Below are 20,531 nucleotides of genomic sequence, written 5' to 3'. Positions count from 1 at the left end.
TTGGAGCCCACACTCCAAGGTCAGTTCCTGGAAAATCGCCTCCCCACCCCTCCCCCGCCACCTTTTAGGCCGCGCAGATCATCCCTGGGCTCCAGCTCGGAAGATGTGCCGCCTATCCACATAGGATTGGTCCCTCCATTGGTCCTCCTAAGCCCACTTTTGTATCTATATAACCGTCATGGGGTCTTCAAAGGAAACGTGGGCTCTGTAATTTGTGATGGCTAGTTATTGAGTTGAAGAGATATATCATTATGAGTTCCCAGAAGGAAATGTTAAAGCTACTCCTGAAGACACCCCCCTAAAAATATCAGGTGTGAAACAAGGGATGTACGAAAGTCATTTACCTTTTCAACGGGGTGATTCACGGTGGGGGGGAGGTGCTCTGCACCTCCCCCCAAAATCCTAACCTGACCGGCTCCATGGCAACACTGCAGAGCCACTGGCCAGGTGCATTCGCAGGCACCATGTGGAGCCTGTGGACGCAAATGGCGGCAGCTATGGCGGCCACCATTTGTGTTCCTGTTTTTTGGCCATAATAGGCTATGTAAATATTTACGTAGCCTATCATGGCAAAAAAACAACAACCAGGGGCACAAATGGTGTAGCGGCCGCCATTTGCGTTCCTGTTTTTTTGCCGTGATAGGCTACATAAATATTTACGTAGCCTATCACGGCAAAAAAACAGGGGCACAAATGGCATAGCGGCCACCATTTGTGCCCCTTTCTTTTGCCGAGATAGGCTACGTAAATATTTATGTAGCCTATCAGAGCAAAAAAATGGAACGCAAATGGCGGCCACAGATGTGGCCACCATTCGCAAAGCAGCGCGAACAGCACCAGGTTAGTGTCCTGTTTCGCGTGCCTTTCGCGGGGTGGTGGGGCGGGGGGCTTCATTCCGCCACGGATTTCGGGGGGCTGAATGCACTGGCATTCGGCCTCACTGAGATCCGTGGCGGAATTCTCTGACATCCCTATCTGAAACATATTTGGCTTTATTGAAAATAAAGTTATATTATTTCCCAGCATCTTGACACTCATTCTCTCTCTGTACACCTGTGGTAGATGTGTTCTAGTTTTTCAGCACTCATCATAAGCTTTAGGAGAAGCATTTCAACTTTTTAGAAAGGGGAAAAAAACTGCACAAAACCTGGAAAACCACCCAACGAACTATGGTTGGAGGAAAGGGGGTGGGCCCAGGAGAAGGGGCATGGCCATCTGGGGAAACTTAGAAGGCCGGATTTGGCTTCTGCACCCCTGCTCTATAGACTGGGTTTGCCTTCCAGAGGCACAAATGCTGGTGCTTAAAAAAAAGAAAAATGTGTGTGTGTGTGTGTGTGTCGGGATGGTGAATGTGGTGGTGGTGGTGGTATGTGCGTGAATGCCTGCATATAGCTGTGCACGAATGGTCTCTTGAAATTCTCCACCCTATCTTTGGGCAGAGAAAATGGGGAAAACATTTCACTAAATATCTTGAACAGTTTCTCATGGGTGGGGCTCACCATTCGCGGTAGCACAGGTTTTTTGGCAGGTTTTCCCTAAGGTCTGGGGTTGGTTTGTTTCTTTTCTGCCACTGCAGGAAGAAGTAGCCGTTGCTGTGTTCTTCCTATCTTCCAAAGGCAGCCCCTATTTTTTGATGGCTGACTCTGGTAAGTCCCTGTCCCTGTTTGTGCTTTTGGGGGTTGTCTTGTGAACATTTTTAACATGAGTTGTTAGAGGTGACCTTCTTCAGGGCTCAGGTTGCCCTGCTCCAGTCTTTAGCACTGGAATCTCAGAGTGGGTACCAGTTGCATCATGTGAGTGCAGCTGCTCTTCAGACCTTGCCAATTCAACATGGCAAGGTCTGACCTGAGGGGAGTGGGGCCATTATGTCAAGAGACATAGGAGGCAGGTCCAGGTCCAAGAGACATAGAAGGCAGGGCCAGCATGTATGTCCTGACCCTCTACTCACTTTAAGCCCTCACCCAGGTGAATGCCTGACAAACTAGAGTGTGTGTCTGAGGAGGGCAGTGAGGATGGTGAGAGGTCTGGAAACCACATCCTCTGAGGAATGGTTGAAAGAGCTGGGTATGTTTAGCCTGGAAAAGCTCAGATTAAGGGAAGTCATTATAGCCATATTCAAATATCTGAAGAGCTGTCATGCAAAGCACTTCACACACATTCTCTTGTAAACTTTTTAATTATCATGAACCAAAAAGACTTGTTCTCCGTTGCTCCAGAAAGCAGGACTAGAAACAAATTTCTCCTAAACGTTAGGAGAAACTTCTTAACGGTAACAGCTGCTCGACTGCCGTACAGACTGCCTGGGGGTGGGGGGGAGGAGGGGTCTCCTTTGCTGGAGGCGTTTAAACAGTGGACGGGCAGCCATCTGACAAGGATGCTGTAGCACAGGGGTGCTGACCCTTTTCAGCCTGAGGGTCAAATTTGATGCCACAGCAGCTCTCAAGGGACACGTTCCAGAGGCTGGTGGAGCCAAATGCAAAAGGGGGTGGGGCAAAAACACCAGCAATTTTAGCTTGAAGCTCTTACTGCCGCTAACTGAGCCTTAGGACAGGCATTTCAACGAGCACTGTTCCACATTTTTTGATCTGTTTATTTTCGACCATGTGTTGGGGCAAAAAGAAATTGCGCCCCAAAATTTGCAGGAAGGGGTGAGAATTTCAGAGAAATTTCCCAAGGTGCAGGGCTTCAGTTCTTACCTTCCTGTAAGGTGGTGGCTGAGGGGAGTGGAGGTGCTCTTTCTTTTACCATTCCCCCCCGCCTTCTGTCCTTGCAGCCTCTCCGGCTGCTTCAGCTTCTTGAAAAGCCTCCAAGAGGACTTAGCCAAGACTTCCTTCTTTGGGGCATTCCAGTGCTGCTGCCTGGTGAGTGCCTGAAAGCTAAGAGAGGCATTTTTGGTTTTGCTTTGTTATTATTAGAAGTCCCTTTAACAACAAAGAAGAAAAGAATAAGAAAAATGGCAATAACTCCTCGCTCAGCTTTCAGGCACTCAACGGGCAGCCGCACTGGAAAGCCCCAAGAGAGGAAGTCCTGCTGAAGTCCTCTAGGGAGCTTTCAAAGAAGCTCAAGCAGCCGGAGAGCCTGCAGGGACACAATGGGGGGAAATGGTAAAAGAAAGCACGCACAACCCTCGGCCGCCTCCTTACGGTAAAGAAAGGGCCAGTTACAGGGAACACGTGACTCCCTGTTACAGAAGCTTCACCGGTTACCTGTCTAGTTGCCTGTCTGTTTCTGGGCAGCATTCATGGTTATGACCTATAGAGCCCTATATGGCATGTGACCAGGCAACCTGAAAGACCACCTTCTCCCATATGAACCTGCCTGTCTTCAAGATCTTCTGGAGAGGCCCTTCTTTCGAGACCACCGCCTTCAGAGGCGTGTTTGGTGGAGACCCAAGAGAGGGCCTTCTTGGTGGCTGCTCTCAGGCTGTGGAACTCCTTCCCAAGGGAGGCTACGTTTGCACCCTCTTTGCTATCCTACTGGCAGGCAAAGACTCCCTATTTAAGGAGGCTTTTAGCCTGTAAGTGGGTCTGGTGGGTTGGGTGCTGTTTTTAATTTAAAAAAAATCATGTCATTGTTATGTTTTCATTGTATTTTAATGTATTGCTTTAATCAATTTTAATTGTTTATGTAAGCCACCTTGAGTGCCGTTTTTTTGGTAGAAAGGTGGGGTACAAATAAACAAATAGATAAAGAAAGGGTAATGACAGTGATCCCTGATATGCAGACTGGGGTGTTATGAGTTTATCCCTATTTTTGGTTGTAAAATGTTGGAGGGTCTGTCAGTCCCCCGCCCCCACCCCACACACATTATCTTACATGATTATTAAAAAGATTACAAGAGAATGTGTGTGCAGTGCTTTGAACACTCTACAGCACCATATAAATGCTATGTTTTATTATTCAAATGATCAGGTAGAAATCTGGAACGCTTGCAGTGGGGAGTGCATGTCAACAGCTCATTCAGGCACTGGGAGATTTGCTGAAATTAAATTAAATATTAACATCCTCTGCTTTCGTGTTGCATCGAGAACGCAATACAGGTGCTCTTAATGAACCACAATTTATTTGCACCTCAAACAAAGAGGATCCTCACTGCCCAAAAGTAGTTAAATTGCCCTCTTCCTGGTGAAATTTATTGCCATTTAAACATGCCAAAAGGCCATTCTGCCGGTCATTACAATAATCTATCATTTCAGGAACTGCTGGTATCCTGCTCTGTGGTCAAATTCAATCTGAGAAGGGTCAACAGAATTTTTTTCCACCAAATGCTTCCCCTCTTGACTGCCATCAATTTACTTTTGTCAACAAAAAGGGCATTACCACCGAATGAAATAGAAGATCCCCCTTAAGACCTCTGGCAAACAACAGGAGCTCCTCTGATGAACAGCATCTCTCTTGCTGGTGTGTGTGTGCATTTTTTTGTGTCGTGCCGAGCATGCAAGGGCCACGAGTTTATCGGGAACAGGAGCCATGCATTTGGCATCATGTCCATCTCTGGATGCCCTGGCAAATGAAAGCCATACATAATTGCACAGATGCTATTAATAATCCACAGATCCCATTTGTCAGCAAAGATGCCAGTTTTGTAAGGATGCATTTTTCTTTAGGAGTTTATGATTACCTTTTAAAAAAATTAATGACTTTGACATTCTTTTCTACCCTTCCTTTTGCTTCCCTCTTCCCTCCTCCTGTTTTGCTTCCTTTCTTCTTTCTGACCACTGATTCTGGACATGATCCATAACAGGCCATGCACATATGGTAATAATGATGCACTACCAAGAGAAGGAGACATACCAGAATGATAGCTTTGAGGAATTGCGGGGGAGGGAAGCGATCAGATAATGTTTAAAAGTGCCCTCTGCTACTCACTGATCTTTTCAAGCCATTTGCCATTTTACCTAGATGAGAAGGAAATGACAAGGCAGAGTAGAATTCCTACCAGTATCCTGACCCTGGCTCAGATTCAATTAAATATGTATAGCCAGTAGGTTTTAATGCAGAAACAGAAAGCACTTAAGAGGCTGTTATGGGTGGTTACTACAGTCCTTGCTGTAGTAACCCTCTGCTTTGGAACTGGTAGCACCTTGCATCTGTGGTAAACTGTCTTGGGGTGACAGATGGCAGCATTCATTCAGATTTGTGGAGCGCTAAACATTCATTTTGCATGTGTAAAGATCAAGTGAACACTTGAGCTCAGCATCCACAGAGAAGAATTCTGAAGAGGATTTTTGCGAACAAATGTGATTTGTACCCCGCCTATTTACCAAGAAAAATGGCACTCAAGGCAGCTTACATTCAGAAATAAAACTTGATCAAACAATCACAAATGCATTAAAACATGATTAAAAACACAACAGTAACAGAATAAAAACAGCATCCCACCCAACAGGCCCGCTTACACGGCAAATGGCTACTTGAATAAAAAGGTTGGACAGCAGACAAGGAGCAAACGTAGCCTCCCTTGGAAGGGAGTTGTACAGCTTGGGAGTGGCCACCAAGAAGGCCCTTGGTTAGCTCATACTCACCTGTATAGTAGGAAGAGGCTGTGAAACTGGTACATCTTGTCTGGTTGTGAGTTATGAGCAAAGACACCTAGATATTTTGAATTTGGCTGAAACCACAACAACTCTACATTTTAGAGTTGGCCAACAGACATTTCAGGAGTGTTGCCATTACTTGCTGTGAATTGCTGTGGAGCAGCTCTCCAATGAGGAAAGGTTGCAACAGCTGGGATTGTTTAGCATGGAAACAAGGCGAGTAAAGTGAGACATGATAGAGGTGCACAAAGCTATGCATGGTGTGGAGAATGTGGATAGGGAGATATTTTTCTCCCCCTCATAAAATACTTGAACCCAGGGTCATCCCATGAAGCTGATTGGTGGGAGATTCAGGACAGATAAAAGGAAGGATTTCGTCACCCAGCACATAGTTAAACTCTGAAATGCGCTACCACAGGGTTAGTGATGGCCACAATTTGGATGGCTTTAAAAGGGGGGGTGGACAATGTAAGCCGCCTTGGGTTCCTTGCAAGAGGAAAAAAGGCGGGATATAAATGCAATAAATAAATAAATAAATAAATAAAATCAAATCAATGGCTACTAGTCCTGATGGCTATGTCTTACCTCCAGCATCAGAGGCAGTATGCCTCTGTACACCAGTTGCTGAGGAACATGGGCAGGAGGGTGCTGTTGCACACATGTCCTGCTTGTAGGTTTTCTGTAGGCTGCTGGTTGACCACTGTGAACAGAATGCTGGACTAGATGGACCCTTGGTCTGATCCAGCATGGCTCTTCTTATGTTCTTATTTTCTTATCTGGTACTGCCTCCTGTGTGCTTGCTTCTGCATCTCCTCAACAGTGTCTCAGTGATACATCTGTAAACAAAGACAATGTTAAAGTATCTTGTTCTCTCTCCTCCACACTGACCCTATACAGTTGTCCTGGAACTTGGAGAAGTGACACTATATTATTATCAAAATTGTTCCTTGCTGGCAGCTTCATTGGTACTAGCCTCTATACCCTTAATTATAGCATAGAGACAAAAATATACCACTTCATTTCCCCTCAGAAACTGCCTCCAAGTTACCAAAAAAACGGGGGGGGGGGAGCCTATAACAATTTATTTTGAGAAAATGAAACTGTTGAGGTGAGACAGGGAAGTGTTAAAACTTAATGAACATTAAATATATGGTGTAACTGAAATACATCTGGGACTAGAGTCTGAGTCTGCAGTATTTCTAGTGTGAGGATTTTGTAAAATAACTTGGAATGATGGTGTGATGTGTACTGAAAATAGGTGGGGATGGGGAGAGAAAAGGTAAGAAAGTAGGAAAGGTCTTTCTCTGTATAGATGAGAAGGCTGATGTGCCTTCTAGGTGAGGTATGTAACCAGAAAGGTTTTATTTATTGTATTTATTTTAAGATTTGTAACTTCATAGAGCTCTCAGGGTGGCTAAGAACAGCAACCATAAAAGCACATTAAAATATATAATTATGGCAAACAAAACCCTTGTTGTTGTTGTTCAGTCATTCAGTCGTGTCCGACTCTTCGTGACCCCATGGACCATAGCACGCCAGGCCTTCCTGTCCTGCGCTCTCTCCCAGAGTGTGCGCAAGTCCATATTCATTGCATCGGTGATGCTATCTAGCCATCTCATCCTCTGCTGTCCCCTTCTCCTTTAAACAAAACCTAGACAACTACAAAATAACACAGAGTGGAAATGTATCCAGCAAAAGCCCCATATTTCTCACACACACACACACACACACACACACGTACACTTCCTTTAAAATGGATCAGTTTTATCAGCCTCCTGAAAGTGAAAACTGAGCTGTTTTCACAGACCTTCCCAGGATTATTTCACAACGGGGATGCCACCACAGCAAAGGTGTTGCTCCTTGTGGTCATCTAGCCTTTCATAAGGAAGGGGATCAGGGCAGTGCCACCAGCAGATGATTTCAGTGTAAGAGGGGAACACATCTGAGAGATGGGGTAGGATCCACTAGCCCTACCACTAGCGGCAAGCACCACCAATTCCCAGTGTGCGTGTGGACCCTACCAGCAGCAGTGGCGATATAGTGCTTCTGGGGTAAGCCTCTAAACAACCAGAAATGACCTGGGTAGGGCACCGTTGGATCTTACCCATCGTATCCTTAAGTTAAGCTTAACTGTTTATGGCAACTCCAGCACTTTTAATTGTGCACAGAAACAACAAGTTGGGAACCAGTGCAGGTATCTCAGCACAAAGGTTACATTCTTCCATTGTCTCACTGCTGCTAGATGCCCTGTCCTGCAGTTACCTGAGGTTCACAGAGGAAGTGAATCACATCTGACAGGGCTAGATCTGAGCAAGAAGAGTCCAGTTTAGGCAGAACAGTCAAGTCTAGGCAGTGAGATTGTGTCAGGTAAGTAGAATCCAGTCAAGGTAAGTATAGTAGGCTAAGGAAAGGGAGAAGCTGTCATGTACATGGCAGGTGAAATAAGACCAAGGATAGTTCAGAGTGAGCTTTGCTAGCTGGCAGTCTCCCTTACAAGAACCATAGGAGGATGTTGTCTCAGAAGCAACCTAAAGCCAACTGAAGCTTTATGTAGGCAGCCATGCTCTGTACTTTGATCAGTCCTGCCCCCTCTGGAGGAGTGAACTGGACTATTAGAGGCCCCTTGCCTGATTTTGCATAGTCTCTAGGGATGGCGGAGAATTCCGCCATGGATTTCAGTGAGGCCGAATGCACTGGCATTCAGTCCCCCAAAACCCGTGGTGGAACAGCCTCCCACCCCCCGCCCCCCTGCGGATTCCCCCCCCCGGGACAAAGCTTACCTGGGGCGGATGTTCCAGCGGCGGTAGCTCTGGCGGCAGCTCTGGCTGCCGCGGCCGCCATTTGCATCTGCTGTTTGCCGTGATAGCCTACATAGGTATTTACGTAGCCTATCATGGCAAGCAAACCCCCCCCCCCAAAAAAACCCAGCATACGCAAATGGCAGCGGTTATGGCGGCCACCATTTGCGTTCCCTTTTTTTTGCTGTTTCAGCCTACGTAAATATTTATGTAAGCTATTACGGCGAAAAAAAAAGGGGGAATGCAAATAGCGTAGTGGGTACTATTTGCGTTCCTTTTTTTCGCCGTAATAGCTTATCTAAATATTTACGTAGGCTGAAACAGCAGGAAAAAAAAGGAACACAAATGGCGCCCACTATGCTATTTGCGTTCCCTTTTTTTCCCGCCGTAATAGCCTACATAAATATTTATGTAGGATAAAATGGCGAAAAATAGGGAACGCAAATGGCGGATGCCGTAGCCGCCACCATTTGCGTACGCTCTTTTTTTTTTTTTTTTGGCCTGCCATGATAGGCTACGTAAATACTTACGTAGCCTATCATGGCAGCCTGGCTGGACGCAAATGGCGGCCACCATGGCGGCTGCCATTTGCATCTGCAGCAGCCCATCTGCGGCCAGAACTCCAGCTGCGGATGGCCCTGGCCAGCTGCTCCACAGAGCCACCGCGGAGCAGAGCCGGCCAGACAGCATTCCGGGGGGAGGACCGGATCGCCTCCCCCCCGTTGAGGATTCTGGGGGGAGGGATGGAGCACCTCCCCCCCACCGCGAATCACATCCACGAAAAGGTAAGTGACTTTCGTACATCCCTAATAGTCTGAGACTCAGACATCTATGAGGCTGGGGAGATAGAGGTTCTGATGGGGGTTCCTACTGTGATCCAGGGGATGATGGCGAGGCTGTGTTTTCTGGCCAGGGTGCCTCTGAGTACAGGACTGACCATCCTTCTCCTGGAAGAGCAGTCTGATCCTCATCTTCATCATAGTCTTCTCCTATACCCTGTAAAAGCTGAGGGCCAAGGGCCATGGCAGTAGCCTGCCAAATTCTGAACTAATCTAATACTCTTCCAAACATTCTTCAAAGGCAGCCCCATGTAGAACACACTACCTTAATCCAGCCTGATAGCCATATGACCATTTCCTACGACTGATCGCAGTTGGTGAATCCACCAAAGATAATTAATGGCACACCAGGCAATGGCTGCCCCTTGAGATTCCAGAAGTTCTATGAACCCAACCAGAACTGGGGAACCATCAACTCCCAGATGAATTAGACTTCTCACCACCATTTCCACCTTGTCTAGACTGAGCATTCATTTATTCATTACTGACCCCAGGCACCATTTTATTTTATAAGGCTTCCAACAACAGCACACCTGGTCCTGCTGAAAAGAAGTGGAGGTGAGCATGCTGATCCTCACCCCTGTGTTAAGAAGCTTAGGGGACATGATGGAACCCTTCAGGACCCTGTGGGATAAACCCCAATGAGGCAGAGTAGCACTCTCCAAGCACCTTCTTTCAAGACTTACCCAAGTGGTAGGATGGAACCACTCAATGTGGCACCTCCCAGTCTGACCAGGCGGCTCAGAAGGACACCATGATGGATGGTATCAAAAGCAGCTGAAAAATCCAGGAAAATCAACAGAGCAACACTACCCATCTCTCTGCTGTCACCAGCTATCAACTAGATGAGCAAGGCAGTTTCTCCCAATAAACTGGACTTGTACCCAGACTACAGTACTATCTTGCTATTTAAAAAACTGAAAAGAATAAAACAATCACAAGAAGAAATGGTAACTAAAGTTCACACACCGGAGAGAGATTTTGCTTGGTATGTCCTCTGCCAAGTACACTTAAACCTTATATTTTTGAGCGACTCCCTGCTAAAGGCTAGGTTGGGGGGGTGGAGTGTTTTGTTTTTAAATAAGAAATTAAAAAATCAACGAACATTGCATACAAGTTTTAAAATGCAGCTCTACATGTAAAAAAGCAACTTATTTATCCAACAGTGAAGGTGCTGACAATTTTAACATAGAACATCTACACTGGAAACCAACTTTAAACAAGAGCACATTTATAAAAGTTATTCACTTTGCCAACATTTTCTTTCTGAGCTACTACCATTGTTTGAGACAAGCGGTGTTGGAAGTATATTGCAAGTCTAGATTTTAGGTAGGTACATTTATAAGTTGATGCCCAGTTTTAAGGATGGGAAGCAGAACTTCTGAGGTTCAGACTACATGGAATGCTGGCAGAGCTGTTGCTCTAAACCAGGTGTGGGTGACCTGTGGCCCTTAATTTCAAAAGCCCTTTGCTTTTGATCAGTTCAGACGTCTGGCAAGAATGATCTGTTCCTCTCCTGGGAGCTGACTGGGCAGTAGTGGTGTAGTGGTAAATCTTGCATTCCATCCCAGATTTTGAGGTTCCATGCTTTACCAGAGGTTTATCAGAGCAGAACTCAACATCTGGATCTGTGGTGCTTCTGGAGGCATAGTTCTAAAATTTTGTAAGACATTTTTAAAAGATTAAAATTAGGAAGTTGTTTTTCATTATTAAAATTGTTTTTAGAATTGCACAATATTTTAAAAATAAAAATTTAGTTAAAAAAACAATTTTATTTTTTGAAATTTTTAAAATATCTTTCCCATTTAAAAAAAATATCTTCTCACAAGAGTGCAAATAGTAGGAGGTTTGGGGTTTTTTTGCTTTTTAATTATTGTGAGACTGCATCCACATAAACTATTACTGACATTCCAAAATCCACAATTCTTGCCAGAATTCAAATGGAACCCATTGGACATCAAAATGTCAGAAGAGTGTAGAACTGAGAGACTGATCATCCACAGTGAAAAGCAAGATTGGAACAGAGGCTGGAAGGAGATAATCTACAGGTAAGGGAATGTTTCGACTAAAGCTGGACTGATGCATGTCTACTCAAACATAAGTTTCATTACTTACTCCCAAGCAAGTGGTTATAGAATTGCAGCTGAAGCAAACTTTTGTCTCAAAATGGGGGGGGGGGAGAGTAAGAAGGGAGACAGAAACTGGGAGGGTGATGGAGGTGAAGGTAAAAGTTTGTGAAAGTTTCAGGGTGGGACTTACTTTAGTGGCAGCAGCCATGTTTTCCCCCTTTCTTTTAATGAATGGTTTTATTTATTTGTATACAGAAAATAATGAATGATACAAAAATATAACCGACCAAAAATGCAATATAAAGTTGCTTATCAAAATGATTAATCAAACTATTTAAAAAGTATGTAAGATTTGAAGGAGAGAAATAAAAGAGCATGGATATATTATTTATTTATTACATTTCTATCCCGCCTTTTTTCCTCATTTAAGGAGCCCAAAGCGGCGTACATAATCCTCCTCCTCTCCATTTTGTCCTCACAACAACAACCCTGTGAGGTGGGTTGGGCTGAGAGTCTGTGACTGGCCTAAAGTTACCCAGTGAGCTTCCATGTTCCATGGCTGAGTTGGGACTAGAACCCAGGTCTCCCAACTCCCAGTCCAACACTCTAGCCACTACACCACACTGGCTATATATATATATATATATATATATCCAATAACTAATATGAGCTAATTTTCCAGAAATGTAACTGTTGTTATTCCTTTTCCACTTCTTTTTTTTTGCGGGGGGGGGGGGATAATAAGTCAATTTATATATACAGGTTGTTGACCATATTTTACTAAACCAATCTAAGATAGAAAAAAGTGTTGGAGTTTATCATTTAGCAGTGACACAAATTTGGGAAGCTGTTAAAAGGCATTACGGATGCTTCCAGATGGAGGGCTTGTCACACTTCCAGTCAAAGACACTGTGCACCTATTCCGTCTTTTCCTCCTTGGGGTGCAGTCCTATGCATGTTAAGACAGGAAAAAGTCCTACAACTCCCATGCTGCCTGGGGAAAGCTGGGACTTGTAGGATTTTTTTTTTTTCTGTCTAAACATGCATAGCATTGTGCCCTTAATTGTTTTTTTTCTGTTAAAACACAGGAGGGTGTACAAATGGAAGATGATGCCATCTTGACACCAACTCCTCCCTTCCCTAAAATTCTGTGTTTGAGGCAGAGTGATTGCAAGATAAAAGCCTCAGCTGAAAGCACTTGCAAGCCAATATCTTCTCCCAGAATCAGATGTTTCACCTAGCCAAACCATTCTAGCCCTATGTGAGCATTAGTCAGTTGTGTTCAAGGAACAAAACGATTGGATAGGGAGCAGGGCTCCAAAGTGCTGCTCCCACCTCCAACATCTCTGCCCTCTCCATTTGCACTAAAGATGTACGTTCCTTTCATTTCAGTTCGCAAATCACTTGAAAATGCCCTATTCCCATTGTTTCTACCTTTGCATCTATACATACAAGTTAGCACCAACATGCAAATTTTATATAAATCTGTGTCCCCTTTCCTTGGTGGTGCACTTCCTCTCCTTTGGCCACCCTATGAACACTACAAGGGCAGCATCCTAGGTGCAAGAAGTCCTGGGTCAGGCAGTTTCCAGGGCCCCTGACATCCATACTAAGGACTCAGGAATCCTAGAGAAGCACATTTCCCAGTGTCCCCGACAGCTTGGATGTGTCACTGCAGCATTCAAGGCACCACAGAGGGAGGGTGGAATGGAGGCTGCCCTGCTGTTGCTGCTGCCATGGCAGGTAAGTTCTGGATGAAAGGAATGGGCTAGTGGGGTAAAGCTTCACCACCCTGTAGCAGTGGGGTTGTGGCTTGTGGGCAGCTTTAGGGGTGGGGTGACCTTTGGACCCCACCATGCTTCTCATGATGCCATCAGGAGTGTGATGCTATCTGAATTTTCAGCTTGGGCTCAGAAGAAGAATGGTTATTTCCCCTTTTTAGCAGCAGCAGAGAATAACTCGCTTTAGCTGAGCTCATTCTGAACTGAGCTGAGGGCAGTTCGCCTATAACTAATAAATTCTGCCCTTGTGCTCAGTCAATTAGATTGACTTTTTAAAGCCAATGTTTGCATAGTCTATTTTGCCACCTCAGTGCAAAGCATTATTCATTAACTGGATATGATGTGATATCCTCCTTTACTGCCTCTCCACTTCTGGTTGAGTGGCATTGCTGCGCTCAACTCCACAGTTGCTATACTTTGCTCCACAGATGGCCAAGCTCTTCAGAACTTTCTCAACATAGATCATCAGAGCATTGAACTGTAATAGGGACTGTCTTTTGGTGCTTGCTTGGAAGAGGTCTACAATATTTAGCAGGCTTTGATGATTCCATCAGAAACCCAATGATCCATTAAATAGTTGCCTCCAGTTAATTAGGCAGCATTTTCTCTTTAAAGGTTAACTATTTTGAATACAAATACCTACAAAACTGCAGCTGGCAAGTATAATTTTGTTCCTATACAGAATGCCTCTTCTAAGATGGCACTTGCTGTGACATGGACATAGGTCATCTTAAAAACACAAAGAGAATATTTTTTCTTCAAAATGATTGTTTTATTCACATGCAAATGCATACATATTCAATTGGCTAATTAATTCATCAACACCGAGATGACTAGTCAACTAGGATTTCTTTGCTTAGGTAATAGCTCTACCTTATTGGTCATGCTACGACCAATAGTGCATTGCCAGGCAATGGCACATGAGCAGGCCTTCTCAGTAGCGGCACCCACCCTCTGGAATGCTCTCTTACATCCAGTTTGAGAGGCAGAAACTGTGTCAAGCTTTAAACACCTCTTTTAGATGTATCTGTTTACTTAAGCTTTCCCTGACTTGTTATTGCCCTGCTCTGTTCTCCTATTCTTGTTATAACATTTTTAATGTATTTACTATTGTATATTTTTTTTGTAATATATGTTTATATTGCTGCCACCTAGAGGTCAAAAGTAAAAGTGTTTCTTTAGATTAGCTGGAACTGAGCATGATCCAGCTTTGGGCTTTTGCATGTGGTTCCAAGATGGATGCCAAACTGAGAACTGGATGAAGAAAGTCCAAGAAATCAAACCAGTTATTGTTTCACCTTACTGGTGTAGGGTACTTATGTTATAGATTTGACATACATTTTTATATTGTATTTTATGTATTTTTAATGTAAACTGCTTAGAGCTCTTAGGATATCAAGTGGTATATAAGTAGTTTTAAAATAAATACATAGATAAATACACTGAAATAGATTCATATAGTTCTTAGGGCTTTGTGGGTTGCATTCAATTGTTTCATTTCTCAGGAAAACCTGTGTATTTTTTTAGCTGTACTCCTAAGTGTACATCTAAAAAATGTAATCTGTGAATAGGGATGTAAGAACTCACCCTAGTCCGGTTCTCCATGCACTTGCCGAAGCAGCGTCCCTGCTCACTCCCCCCCTGAACCGGTGCTCGAGCCACCCATGAGTTCGGTGAATTCCCCAGCACTCACCGCGAACCCATTCGGTGAGCGCTGCCATTTTCGTGCCTTTGCTTTCTAGGAAAAACAGGAAGTTAGAAACATGTGCATATTCAAATATGTGCAGTTTGGAGCTGGGAAAGCTAAATAAGCACAATATTAGAGGTATTATACCTCTAATATTGTGTTTATTTAGCTTTCCCAGCTCCAAACTGCACATATTTGAATATGCACATTTTTAAAACTTCCTGCTTTTCCTAGAAAGCAAAGGTGCAAAAATGGCTGTGCTCACCGAATGGGTTCACGGTGAGTACTTTGGAGCGTGAGCAGGCACGAGCGGGGGGCAAACAAGAACAGCATCTCGGCAGGTGCAGTTCGGGGGTCACGGGCAGGGGTTGCTCGACGAATTCCCAAACCCCAAACTGCGCTTGCGACATCCCTATCCGTGAATGAGGCTAACATATGTTTCATAGAGATAAATTCATCAGAGATCCAGAACTGATTCCAGTTCCATCCCAATTGGACCAGGGCCCCAGGTACTGAGCCAGCTGTGCTGACTGTTCCACCTGCCCCTTCCTGGAGGGGCTACATAAGCTGGCTGGCTGAGGTGGCCTGGGACAGCCAGGGCCTGTAGGAGAAGCCACCACCACCGGGGAAGAGGTGTGCCTGCTGCTGCTGCACCTGCTGCTGCCGCCACCACCACCACCACCGTGGACTCCTGCCTGGCAGTATTTTTAAAGGGGATTTAAATTGTTTTTAAATTTTAGGGGGAGTCTGTTGTGTTTTTAGGGGTGGGTAGCCTTCCTGATAGGCGGGAGTGGGGGGGCATGTGTTCACCTGATGGAGGCAGTGGGGGGAGTGTTGAGGGCCAGAACATACCGAGGCTGGGCGGCAGGTGCTGGAGGAGCGCTAGGGGCAGGCCATGCCACGTAAGGGGAACAAGGGAGAGATGTGTAGTATCTGTCCCTGCTCCAGGCCTGTCCAGAGCCAAAGGATGGCTGGGGGAGGCATGACTCCATCTTCTGGCCTTCGTTTGCTGCTTTGCAATGCCAGGTCTGTTACCCAGATAACCTCCCTCATCCATGACATGATCCTGGATCAGGGTGCAGACCTGGCATGTATTACGGAGACCTGGCTGGCCGAGGCCGCTGCTCCAACTCTTGTGGCCATGTGTCCAGCCGGATTTTCGTATGCACAGCAGCCGAGGGCTGGGGATTGGGGAGGGGGAGTGGCTGTTATCTACCAAGAGTACTTGGTCTTCACCAGAACCCCTCTCCAGGAGACCAAGGTTGCTGAGTGCATGTACTAGAGGTTAGGCCTGAAGGGCAGTCTGGGGATTCTGCTCATGTAGCGTCCACCCCGCTGCACGACTGACTCCCTGGCTGAGGTGCTTGAGGTGGTCTCTGGTGTGAGTGTGCAGTCCCCTAACTTGTTGGTGCTGGGGGATTTCAACGTACATTCGGGGGCCGTCCTCACAGGGGCACCTCAGGACTTCATGGAGACCATGGCTTCCTGGGAGCTGCACCATATTCCAACTGGGCCCACCCATGTAGCCAGTCATGCACTAGACCTTGTGTTTGTTTCTGGAGAAGCGGGGAGTGATCTGGAAGTCGGGGGTATATCCACCACCTCCTTGTCATGGTCAGATCACTATCTGGTGACTTTGGACTTCTCGGTTCCACAACCCCTCTGCAGGGGTGGAGGACCCATTAAAATGGTCTGCCCCAGGCGTCTTATGGATCCAAATGGATTCCTGAATGCGCTTGGGGATTCTCTGGAGCACGCCAATGGCCTCTTGGTCGAGACCCTGGTGGGTGGCTGGAATGCCGCAATCACTGGGGCATTAGATCGGGTGGCTCTGAAATGCCCTCTCCCCCTGAACAGGGCTCGGACTGCACCGTGGTTCAATCCGCAGTTATGAGCTCTGAAACAGGACGTGAGACAGCTAGAGCGGCAGTGGCGGAAGTCTCACTCCAAAGGCGATCAGACACGGGCTAGAGCTGTATCTTCAGCTTACCACGTGGCAGTGAAGGCAGCAAAAAAGAAATATTATGCTACCTCTATCACATCTGCAGAGTGCTGTCCCAGGAGGCTGTTCCAAGTGGTCCGGCGCCTGGTCGGTCCAGTTGTTCCGGAACCGCTGGAGCATTCTAAGGCCTCCTGTGAGGCCTTGGCAAGGCACTTTGCAGATAAAATTGATCAGATTAGGAGTGTTATTCTGTGCGCTGTGGATACAGTTAGTGAGCAGGAGGCGGTCTGTGGCACACCGGTTTTGTGGGATTGGTTCCAGCTTCTTCCTTCTGATGAAGTGGACAGGGTGCTTTCATCTGTAAGGCCGACCACCTGCTTACTTGATCCTTGCCCATCTTGGCTCATTATGGGCTGCAGAGAGAGATTGGGTGAGGGGATCAGGGCGGTGGTGAACGCCTCCCTTGAGGAGGGAGTGATGCCATCAGCCCTCAAGGAGGCAGTGATAAGACCACTCTTAAACAAGCCCTCCTTGGATCCCTAAGTTCTGAACAACTTTCGCCCATTCTCGAATCTGCCTTTTTGGGGCAAGGTGATTGAGTGGGTGGTGGCGATGCAGTTGAAGGCACACTTGGAAGAAGCCGATTATCTAGATCCATTTCAGTTGGGCTTCAGGCCTGGGCATGGGACAGAAACGGCCTTGGTTGCCTTGGTGGATGATATGAGGAGGGCTCTGGATAGGGGCGAATGCTCCTTCCTTGTTCTTCTCAACCTCTCAGTGGCTTTTGATACCGTTGACCACGGTATCCTCCTGGACTGCCTGGAGGGGTTGGGCATTGGAGACACCGTATTATGATAGTTCCGGCCCTTCCTCTCTGGCAGGTACCAGAGGGTAGCACTGGGAGAGGAGGTTTTGGACCCATGGCCACTCACTTGTGGAGTGCCACAGGGTTCCATCCTCTCCAAGATGCTATTTAACACCTATGTGAAGCTGCTGAGGGCTATCATCAGGAGGTTTGGGGTGCGGTGTCATCAGTATGCGGATGACATCCAGCTCTACCTCTCATTCAAATCTTCACCAAGGTTGGCTGTAGAATTCCTGTCCAAATGTCTGGAGATGGGGAGGAATAAGCTGAAGCTGAACCCTGACAAGATCGAGGTACTTTTGGTGGGAGACAAGAGGAGGTTGGGGGATGTTGACCTGGTGTTGAATGGGGTACGGTTACCCTTGGAAGACCAGGTCTGCAGCTTGGGGGTCATCTTAGACTCCCAGCTGTCCATGGAGGCTCAGGTGTCAGCTGTGAGCCGGACAGCGCTGTACCAACTCCATCTGATACGGCGGCTGCACCCCTACCTTCCCAACCATCTGCTCCCACCAGTAGTACATGCCCTGGTCTCCTCTCGTTTAGACTGCTGTAATGCGCTCTACGTGAGGTTACCCTTGAAGACGGTTCGGAAGCTGCAGCTGGTACAGAACATGGCGGCTCGCCTGATTAAAGGGAGCCGCCGGCGAGATCACATCACTCCAGTGCTGAAGGAGTTGCACTGGTTACCAGTTGTTTTCCAGGCCAAATTCAAGGTGTTGGTTTTGACCTTTAAAACCCTATATGGCTCCGGCCCAGCCTATCTCAAGGAACGCCTCCAGCAACACCAGATAGGCTGCTCAACAGGATCAGCCTTGGATGGCCTTCTCTCTGTCCAATAAGCCAGGACAGCTAGGCTGGTGAGGACGAGGGAGAGGGCCTTCTCTGTGGTGGCCCCCACTCTGTGGAACTCCCTCCCTAGAGAACTCCGCCATTCCCCCTCTTTAATGTGCTTCCGCCATGCATTAAAAACGTGGTTGTTCAGGCAGGCATTTGGGGTGGGCTAAGGTAATTTTAGAAATGTGATGTTTTTAATGTTGAATTTTATTGTGTAAACTGTTTTTATTATTGTACATCGCCCAGAGTGGCTGGGTGACTGGCCAGATGGGCAATTAATACAATAGATAGATGATTGATTGATAGATAGATAGATAGATAGATAGTTCTATTGCAAACTGGGTTTGCTGCAAAATAATGCATAGAAAAGCCCTTGCAATGGTGCAATCCTAATATTGTGAATTTGCAAGCGGAGTGTTTGGAATCACATGCAGGGAGCAATCTTAAGGCCACTACACACTGTCTAGAGGGCCACAGAATTTTTCGGTTTCTGGGAACCAAGGGCAGAGCCAGGGCAGAGCCCCCCTCACCCCCTCGTAGCTGGCGCAGTTCTCTTCATGCCAGCTATGTCTCCACACTCAGAAACAGGGCAAGAAGACTGGAAAGGAGGCATTCCTGTGGGGCAGGAAGGCGAGGAGACTGTGGAGGCTGCTTTACGTAGCTTCCTCTGCACTACATGGCCTCCCCCCCGCCTAGGCCGAAGCTCCCTGGCTAGACAGGCGAAATTGCTTGTCTAGGGTGGCCAGAGCACGGAGGCAAGGATCGCCTCCATGCTCCAGCCACCCTGCATTAAGTATTCGTCAGCTTCCGAGCTCGGAGGCTGATAACAATCTCCATAGGATTGCACCCTTAGGGCGCACACCTATGCATGTGTATGCATGTTTTCAGGCTAAATATGCATAGGATTGCCCCTTAAGGTTGCTACCTATTCTTCTGTTAGGGTTCCGTTGCCTTTAACAGCTGTATGCCTGGTAGCCATTCAACAGTTGAGCACTAACTGGCTTTAGCATTGATGCTGCTGCATTGATACTGTATGCCAGCCTTGTCTTAACTGTATTTTAATTCTATTTTAGCAATTCTATTTTGCTTTGAGGGCTAATTGAGGTTGGGCATATAAATATGAAAAACAAACGAACAAAGAATAGCTGTAAACTATTGAATGAGTCCCCTTCATGGATCACTGCCTTGTTGTGGCGAAGGAGCTTGCGTAACTCAGTGAAGCCATAAGCTATGCCGTGCAGGGCCACCCAAGACGGACAGGTCATGGCAGAGAGTTCTGACAAAATGTGGTCCACTGGAGAAGGAAATGGCAACCCACTCCAGTATTCTTGCCAAGAAAACCCCATGGAACCTATCACAAGGCTAAAAGAGATGACGCCGGAAGATGAGCCCCTCAGGTCGGAAGGTGTCCAATATGCTACTGGGGAAGAGCAGAGGGTATTTCCAAGTAGCGCCAGAAAGAGTGAAGCGGCTGGGCCAAAGCCGAAAGGACACTCAGCTGTGGATGTGTCTGGTGGTGAAAAGAAAATCCGATGCTGTAAAGAACAATATTGTTTAGGAACTGGAATGTAAGGTAAATGAATCAAGGTAAGCTGGAGGTGCTCAAACGTGAGATGGCAAGATTGAACACTGACATCTTGGGAATCAGCGAACTAAAATGGACAGGCATGGGCGAATTTAATTCAGGTGACCATCATAGCTACTATTGTGGGCAAGAATCCCTTAGAAGAAATGGAGTAGCACTCATAGTCAACAAAAGGGTGGGAAAAGCAGTACTGGGGTACAATCTTAAAAATGATAGAATGATCTCAGTACGAATCCAAGGCAAACCATTCAACATCACAGTAATTCAAGTCTATGCCCCAACCACTGAGGCCGAAGAAGCTGAGGTTGATCGGTTCTATGAAGACCTACAACACCTTCTAGAACTAACACCAAAAAAAGATGTCCTCTTCATCATAGGGGATTGGAATGCTAAAGTAGGAAGTCAAGAAATCACCGGGATAACAGGAAGGCATGGCCTTGGTGTACAAAATGAAGCAGGACAAAAGCTAATAGAGTTTTGCCAAGAGAACATGCTGATCATAGCAAACACTCTTTTCCAACAGCACAAGAGGCGACTCTACACATGGACGTCACCAGATGGTCAATATCGAAATCAGATTGATTATGTCCTTTG

The 20,531-nt window shown here is 46.3% G+C and overlaps 1 long non-coding RNA gene across 1 annotated transcript in view; it reads right to left on the bottom strand.

The window, feature by feature from the left end:
• Positions 1–20,531, bottom strand: part of LOC146343681 (uncharacterized) — a 64,160-nt gene that overhangs the window by 34,441 nt on the left and 9,188 nt on the right. Inside the window, exon 2 of the long non-coding RNA XR_014792563.1 lies at positions 6,123–6,373. This is a non-coding gene — a long non-coding RNA (uncharacterized LOC146343681). The remainder of the gene's footprint in view (positions 1–6,122; positions 6,374–20,531) is intronic.

The sequence above is a fragment of the Heloderma suspectum genome, chromosome 5 (assembly GCF_057233095.1).
Source record: "Heloderma suspectum isolate Gila_16-S chromosome 5, 16-S_ref, whole genome shotgun sequence".
In the NCBI taxonomy this organism is placed as follows: Eukaryota; Metazoa; Chordata; class Lepidosauria; order Squamata; family Helodermatidae; genus Heloderma; species Heloderma suspectum.
The sequence above is the reverse complement of the archived record's forward strand: the minus strand, read 5'-3'. Positions and strand labels throughout refer to the sequence as shown.